The sequence below is a fragment of the Rhea pennata genome, chromosome 2, assembly GCF_028389875.1.
Source record: "Rhea pennata isolate bPtePen1 chromosome 2, bPtePen1.pri, whole genome shotgun sequence".
NCBI lineage: Eukaryota > Metazoa > Chordata > Aves > Rheiformes > Rheidae > Rhea > Rhea pennata.
Window position 1 is genome coordinate 85,081,061 of NC_084664.1, and position 9,235 is coordinate 85,090,295.

The window sequence follows — 9,235 nt, forward strand, 5'->3', positions numbered from 1 at the left end:
TCCATTTATCTACATTTTTCCAGTACTAGTGCATTAAAATTTTCCTCTGAGATTGCAAGAAGTACTGGGAATTTTCTATCTTGCTTGCTCTTTCTTTTGTCTCAGGAGACATTTGCTTAAATTTTAAATAAGGTTACTTTTATCATTCTGTAGACCATGCATAAAGCTCCTGGTTTGATTTGCTCTTCTTAGACATTTTTTATACATTTGTTTTGTTCCCTGAACAAAGAGAAAAAAACAAAAAAACAAACAAAATGAGATTGAAAAAATGGAGGATTTCAAAATGCTCCTTTTGAAAAGGCTTTCTTTCAAAATGCTTCATTTATGACTCTGTGGGGACTGGTAAGACCAGTGATCTTCAGAACTCATCATTGATTTGCTTGCTTAATGTAAAGCAGTTGGTATTTGTGTTTCAAATCCATTTCTGTTTAGTGAATATGTTTTATTGCTATTTTTTTCCCAATATACTTTTTAGATGAAACTATTTCAGAACCAACCTGATCCGTTACTGAATGTAGTTCAGAAATTGTTATTTTCAGTATTCACTAAGATCAAAGTGGATGAATCTCTCTTTTGTAAAAGAGAACCATGGACTTTTCTACAAGCTTAAATGTCATTATAAGGATTATTAATAAGGAGATGTCCAGCTCTTTCAACAAAATATTAATTCTCAAATAGATTCCTTCACCCTATCCCCAGCTGGTGTCAAGCACTGTGCAAACCAACCTTGAGTGCTGAAGTAGTCTGGATAACCTTTTGTTTCCTAACATTCTATTTTATTGCCTCTGTAATTTTAAGTTCCAGGCAGGGTCAAAGGAAATATCTTGAAGTTCTCAAAAAAAAAAAAAAAAAAAAATTCATACTACATCTAACTTAATGTCACACAGGAATAAACATTGTCTCTGGAAATCTGTACTAGTCACTAGTACTAGTTGATCTGCTTTCTTGAGATCATGAGTAGAAAAACTGAGAAAAATGGCCTTGGAGACCTGGGAATTGAAGTGATTCTTCCAAGTAAGGGCTGAGATGAAGGCTAAGACTCTGCAAGGAATCTTATGATGTGTATTCTATCTATCAAATAAAATGTATTTCTCACTACAACCATTAATTTGATATATTTTATGAACTATCACATAATTATTCTAATTAATTGTAAATATATTGATTCAGATTTCCTGGACTGAGCATTTCCTACTGAATCTGAAACTCATCCACAATAGAATTGATTTGTTTTTATTTTTCTTGCTCAAGAAACACTGAAATTCTGTAGTATTGTAGTGTAATACACATCAACTTCATCTCTTCACACTGCTATAGATTTCTAAGCACCCCTGTTTATCCCCCATCACACAAATGATAAGCTTCAAAGATACTGGTTGTATCTTCAATCTTTTCCTACTGTTTTGTTTCACTACAGTAACTTTTTCCATAGTTACATGCATCTAAGTAATTCTCCACTAGTATAGCCAGCAGCAATAAGTGAATGCAAATGAAGACTGACACAATGAACCAAAGAACAAAGGAGTAAACAATTGGCACCAAGGATTTTTAGAAGGAATGAAAACCTAAAATCCTACTTTTCCAGAAATAAAAACTTACTGAAGCACAGAATTGTGTTAAATGGAACACAGTAATGAGGTCTGGTCCAAAATGTGATCCAATCTGATTCAATTGCTAAAAGAGAAAATTAGCATGCTAAAGCTTTCAAAGAGAAAGCTTAAGAGGAAAAGGAAGGAGAATCAGCAGGCTCTGTGGAGACTGGTGTGCATGGGAGATGTGATGTGGATCACTCTGGAAACCCTTTACAGAAGTTTAGGTGTTTATGGATTGATGAATACCTCTGGGCATTATTATTTGCTTTCTACAGCTTCTAAAAGTTGAAGGTTTCTTTGTTTCTTCCTTTCCTTTTTATCATACAGGTAAAATGTAACTCAGCTGTCACAGGAGCAAGTAGTTGAAGGATTGTGATAATTTCACAGTATTTACCTCCTTTGAAGTGTTTTTTTTTTTTTTTTTTTTTTTTTTTTTTGTCATCAGATGAACATTTATCTTATCCAAAAGCCCTGGTGGGGCCACTACTATCCCAAATTCAGTGAGAAAATGCCCTCAGCTCTGCATCATCTTTAAAGAAATCTCCTTTTCCCTATAAACCCACCTATTTTTTTCAGTTTCACATGAATCTACTATGCAAAGTAGTTAATGACTACACTATGACGCTGTATTAGTCAGAGCTGTAAAATGAAAACATTGCAGTTTTCCTTCAAGTGAGCCAGCCACACTGTTGCAGGTTCATAGTTTTGCATGCGATTCACTTCCATAACTGGCCTCTTAGAAGACATTATATTCTCCAGTATAATATTTACATTTTCTTCTCCATATCATGCTCATATACATCTTAGGTTTTTTTTGGTTGGTTGGTTGGTTGGTTGGTTTTTACTATGATGCCTATTGAGTTATAAAGGTGTTCCTCACCTTCTTATGAAGATACTACTGGTAATGGAGAAGGAAGCAACATCTAAAAAGCTAGACCATTTCAGAATGAAGGTTGTTTTAATTAGAAAGTTATTAAAATTGCCATCAGTAAATTTTATTCAGTAATATTATACAGGCAAATAACCCATGTAACATGAGTGGATGAAACATCTGTAGCTAATATACAATGAAAGGAGATTCACATTGTTTTCTTGCATGTTTTTATATATGCATGCATATATGTATGTGTGTATATATATATATATATATATATTTGCCAACATTGTCTCATCATTTTATGTACGTTCTTATAAATCCCAAATCTTTCTTGGATATAGGAGTGAAAAAAAAAACAGACAAAACTTCTCTTTAGCTTGTATTGTTTCTGAGCTTATGAAGAAAGATTATGTGTTCCCTCTAATTTATATATTTATTTTTTTAATATTTGGCATGATCTCTCCTAGGCCTTTTTTTTTTTTTTTTTTTTTTTTTTTTTTAATTTTTCGGAAAGATCTAACCCCATTGTTTCTTTAATTATCAAAAGAGAAGAGTACTGAGGTACCACGAATGGTTCACATGAATATGGTTCACATGAACAGTATTCCTCTGCCTGTGAACAGTAACAACACCTGTTAATTACGGTTGGCTCTGCTCTAGGCCCCCTTCCGTGATCATGGGACTATTAAACGAGTCGGAGACAGCTACGGTTTAGCGCCATGCTATTGCTCATAGCTTGTCTGTCTGAGAGAAGAGCGGGTGCCACCTTGGGTCCAAAGGCTCTGACTGCTGCAAGTAATTCTTTATGTGGAGGACTGGTTATCCAACACTGTTGTAAGCTTCTTCTCACCTGCCTACACTGCATCTTGTTTTAGACCACATTTTTTTTCTGTTTGTGCCTGTTAAGTATCTACATTTGAGGAAAAGAACACCCAGGAAAGTGAGATGCACATTAAGAAAAAGCTGTACTTCAGCAGGCCAAATCAGGAAAAAATATGTTCACTTTCCCATTTGTAACTGTGATTTGTTTCTCAGTTTTCTGTCACCTCCTACATCTGTAGTGCCAGCTTCCTCAAAGGCAAAGGCTTAGACAGCCACATCTAAATCTCTTCAGATGGACAGTTTCAGCAGTGATTCATTCCCATTTTCTGCATTTTCTTTCTCTGTTTTTCCTTCTTATCTTTGAAAGACTTCAAATAGTCTCATGTAGGGCCTCAACTGAGCACGTACCTGAAAAATTATTTCAGAATATGTCCAGTCCTGAAGAAAGTTATTGAACTTTGCACATGATGACCTTAGCTTAAAGATTTTATAGGTAATAATAAGACAGTCAGGCCAAGCCAGTTCTAGGAATAGGTAAAATTTATGTCTCCTATGAGAAAAAAAAAAGAAATTTTTTCGGTATGAAATGTTTATCACTCACTAGTAATAATACTTTCCTTTCTGACTATTTTAAAGGCCTGCTCACTAAAGGTAAGGTAATGGTGATGAAGAAAAAGTTTTTTCTAGGCAGGAGGAAAGTTAATACTGAAACTCCAAAAAGCATATAAAATTGATGTCCCAAAAGAACATGAGTCATTGCACTCGTAGGAACTATACTGTGTAATATCTTTATGTGTTGAGTTTTGTGAAATAGCCATTCTAATATAGAGAAAATCTCTCCTTAACGGTCCACCAAGAAAAAAAGAAAGAAAGAAAGAAAAAGGTCAAATACTCAATAAAGAGATTAAATGTAGTTACATTAACAGTATGAACATGCTAGGTGAAATCCATAGGTGGATTCTCTTATAACTGCCTCAACATGCAGTGATGTGTGTGTGATGCTCAACAGAGTGCATGTCAGAAAAGAAAGTTGGCTGGGACTCCTTGGTCTGAGCAGGAGAGGCTGAGACATCAGAAGAGTTGGAGGTTCCCATCGCCAGGCTGAGTTCTTCAGGCAGTTCTTCCCATCATTATTCCCCCCACTCAGATCTGGGCCCATCCTTTCCCTGGCCCTGTTCATAGTGCCTATGTGTTTTGAGGTAACTGTTCATTAGTCACATGTTTTTCAGAGATTCATATGCATTTGTAAATATTAAAGTTTTTTTTTTTCCTCTTGTCTAAGAAAGAGAGATAATGAAAATGATATTTAAAAAAGTTATCTGAACTATTCTTAAATTGCTATTACTTGATCAGATGTACTAGAAAGTGAAAATGACAGTGACAAGATGAGCCTGCACTGATAGTATATAAGGCTGACGGGAGGAAGGGATGGGAGAATCAAGGAAAAAAAAAAACACAAAATTGAAGTGACAAGCTGATACTGTCAAAAGATCATTATATTTCATATAGATCATTTGATGAGATAGAGGCCAAACTTAGCCCTGAGGTAAACAGAGAGACTGCCTGGAGACCGGAGAAGTAACAACAGAATCTTTCATTTCTTTCTCTTTTTGCAGCAAGAAACAGGACGTGCATGACAGCTATGGCTATCTATAAAAGGCATGAAAAACAGTAAAAAAGCCCTTTTATTCTCTGATCCAGGTTCAAGAAAACATGCAACTGCAAGAACTGTTCAGAGAGTAGCTGTTCTAACACTTAAATAATTTTACTTTTCTTTTTGAGAGTATTATTCACTTGATGTTAGTAATTCTGTACCCTAGAAAACCCATGAGATGCACAGAACTGGAGAGCTGTTTCCCTCTTGCCTGGAACCACAGTGTTTTCAGAGTTAAGCAGAGAGGAGTCTAGACTCCTACTCTTAGTGAGTTTAGAAATTGTACCATATCTATCCTGCTTATGGTACATTAATAGAATCTCTTAAAGCTTACAAAAGGACTTCTTTCTAGAAACGGATTTTTTTCCAAAGTAAATAATAAAACTTTACTCTGTCTTCTTTAAGGGTCCTTGCAGCAACCTATCTGAAAAGAAAAACAAATTTCAAGGTTTTCAAATAAAACTTAATTTAAAGAATGAAGGAATGAGTATTTGAGAAATCATGGTAATGTCCTGGATTCAAAGATAACTATAATTGGTAAGTGTTACTACTGCAGTGGTGCACTTGCAGAATGTGCCAGATCTCATCTGTATTAATAGAAATCTAAAATAAGAAAACATCTAGTCAGAAATGACTTTCTGTGTGAAGAGTCTTATATGCTCAACAGCAAGACTGTTCTGACTTCTCTGATAATTCATTAAATTGCTACAGTTTGAGGTATTTTGTATATAATGTATTTTATATATATTCTTATATTTTGGGGGAAAAAATAGGAACACTTGTTTTTGTTTCTGAAGTGAAATATGCCAATGAGTAAGTACTTTCGCTGCTGCATTCTTCTTTATTTATTTACCACTGAGTTTGTTTAATGCTGTCACATAATATTAATTTTTGCTATTTCTGAGATCAAAGTTTTTAGACTACTGGTTTGACAAACCATCAGTATCAACATTACAGCTTCCATTCTAATCTAAGACACTGCTAAGACACTGCTTCTGTTACACTTGTGCTACATTCCTAGAATTTCTACTGAAACCTGGACTGCTAAAATAACAATTTTAAAGAAAACAAAATCTCACATTCTAGAGTGCATTTCCCCTCTAGAGTAAGGTCACAGTGGAGTAACGGTTCTGCAAAACCCAACTAGTTCTGTGGACAGGTGGTCTTTTTTGAGAGACTCTTATGTCACAAACCTGATTCAGATTATTTTAATAGACTTAGGGTAAAATCCTGGCTTCACTTAGATCAGTAGAAGTTCTGTAATTGATTTCAGTACAGTCAGCATTTAATAAAGGATTTTCTTTGGGGAACTGGAATAAAGTTGCCAGAAATACCTGAATTATTCAGATTATTGAGTCTCAGCTTCAAAAGTGATTTAAGCACTTAATGGGGTAAGATTCACTGATGATAAGTGCAGTACAGGCTTCTTATTTATGTATTTTGGAAACAGTACTCTGGATTTACTCTTTGTATTTGAATAGGCACCTTAATTATTTATGCTAATCTTCATCCCCTTGCATATATTTCAGCCTTTTTCAAAGTTCTTAGAATTTCAGCTTTGATAATGTATTGTATTTCGGTAAGATATTGTATTATTGATGTTGTATTTCAGTAAGAAATCAAATTGATCTGTTTTGGCTTTCTGTCACTCTTTTTTTTTATATATAAAGGAGATTTTTTTTAATGTTATTTTAAGTGTGTTCCATTTAAACTGAAGATCTCAACAGCAAGTTTGAAAGGAAATAAAACAAAAATACAATCAAACCTACTTTCATGCATTACATTCATATAGCCAGTCTGCCAATTTCCTTCCCTCCTAGCCCTAGATTCCTGTCTTTTGCTTGTTGCCTCTCTGCTTGCAAAATTGGCTTTTAAATTTCTGGGTCCAGTGTCACATGAAAGGCTTGATATCTCTCATTCCCACTTGCATGGTTCAAAGAAGTGTGACACTGGATTTGGAACAGAAATGTCCTGTGCAAAGAAAGCTAATTTGAGGAGGAAAGGTGAGATCTCCCTCGATCACTGGAAGCAGAGATTACTCCTCCACTGTGGTCATAGAGTCGGAGAAATTACGGAGCTAAAAGGCAAAATAGATTTCCCTTCTGGTGAGCATTGTTCCTTGTTGTCTATTCACTAGTGGTATGTCTGAACTAATGTTCATCACCCTGACGTCTCTCTAATATGTCCTACAGGGAGTTTTCATCTGTTCTGAAGAACAGTAACATAGCCATCCAGATATGAGTTTAAATCAGATCATCCTCTATGCATTTCAGTTTTCAATTTTAAGTTCCTGTAGAACCACAGTTGACATCGCTTTTGAAGTAAAACAAATCTCAAGGGAATATTTTAACTACCAGATTTTCCATCTATTCTAACAAGATCCATAGGAATAGTGTTTTACTTTAAGTGAATTTTAACTGTAAAACCCAGGAGGCCGCTATATTTATTGAGATTATTTTAGGATCAATTTAGAGAAGAAAAAGTAATCTCAAATCACACTTAATAAAATAATAGACAATATAATTGTGTGTGTGTGTGTGTGTGTGTGTGTGTGTGTGTGTGTGTGTAGTACTGGTAGAAACACATTATATGTATAATAGAGCTTAGGGAAGGTATCTGTTCCTTTTAACTGCATACATTCTGTACACATGCACTTATTCTGTGCATAATGAGTGCAAGAATTGCTGTTTTAACCCTAGAATCAATGAGAAAACTTGTTTCTCAGTTCTCATAGGTTTATGTAGAAAAACAAATTTTATTCCTTGAATTATTTGGGGATGACTTCTAGAGGTATCTGTTACATATGAAATTGTGACTATCACACACACTTTTCACATAGCCTTCCCAGTTATAATCTACAGGATTTGTATGTTAAGTTTGTCTGCATATTTTACTTAAATGTGTATGTTCAATACTACATACTGTGATAAAGTTGAGGTGTCAACACAGAAGGAGTTCTAGGTTATGTCTAGCATAGGAATATTCATGCTGAATACAGATATTCATGCTGAGGTAGCCTTTTTAAACTGACCGTGGCCTATTCTCCTCCCTTCCCCTTAATACCTTCAGGATTTTATCCATCTGAAATACAAGAATATAAATCCAAAAAACTCATTTACGTTTCCAACATTATTGAGAAAGAGAGAGAAAAAAAGAGCCTCTAAATGGTTACTCATTGTTACCAAAGTCTCTCTGCATCGAGGCTGGATAACTTAATTAGAAAATGATCAACTTTTAAGTCATAGAGAAATTTAGAGGGCTGGAGGCCTCAAATTTAATCCTCTGCTGAAAGACAAGGATCTCTGAAGTCAGAGCAGGTTGCCTTGTCCAGCTGATCTTTGAATATCGCCCAAGATAAAGATTACACAGCCTCTTTGGGCACCTCTTCCAATGCTTAACTACTGTCCCTTGGGAATATTTCTCTTCTATCTAGTTCAATTTTTTATTGCTACAGTTGTTGTGATTGTGCCTGTTGCCTCTTATCCTTTTGCCATGCATTTCTGAAAAGAGCTTGGATCTGCCTTGTGTTTATCACCATCTCTAGGTGGATGAAGAGTAAAGTTGTTTAATAAACCCAGCTCTTCAGCCCCTCTTTGAATGTCATGTGCTTTACTTAGCCGTTTAATCACCCTAATGGGCTTCTGCTGGACACTCCAGTTTGTCAATGTCCCTCTTGAAGGACCCAGATCTGGAAGTTGTATTCCATCCAGTTTATTGCTACAAGGACCACCAGTTGCCTCCTTTCAGAATACTCAAGTCCTTTCTGCAGAGCTGCTACCTAGCAAGTCAGTCCCCAGTCTGTTCTGTTGCATGGTTATTCTGTCCCATGTAGCTGATTTTTGAGTTGCATTTGCTGAACTTCATGAGGTTCCCATTGGTTTATTTCTCCAGCTTTTTGAGATCCCTCTGAATGGCTCCCTACTTTCTATTGTATCAAATGTTCTCCCAATTTGGTGTAGTTTTGCAACATGCAGTGAGTACACTCCTTATCATCATCCAGAGCATCAATGAATACATTAAACAGTATCAGCCTTGGAAAAAAGCTCTTCATAACTAGCTACAAGTTAGGTTTCAAACTATTGACCACTACCCTTTGAGCTCACTAGTCCAGCCAGTTTTCCATTCACAGTGCAGTTCAACCATTCTGCCTATATTTCCCCAGTTTAGCTACAAAGATGCTGTGGAGATCTTGTTGAGAGCCAAGCTGAGAGTCATGCTGAAGTCAAGGTAAGTAATATCCCCTGCTCTCTCTTCATCTGTAGAGTGAGTCATCTTATCATAGAAGGCATT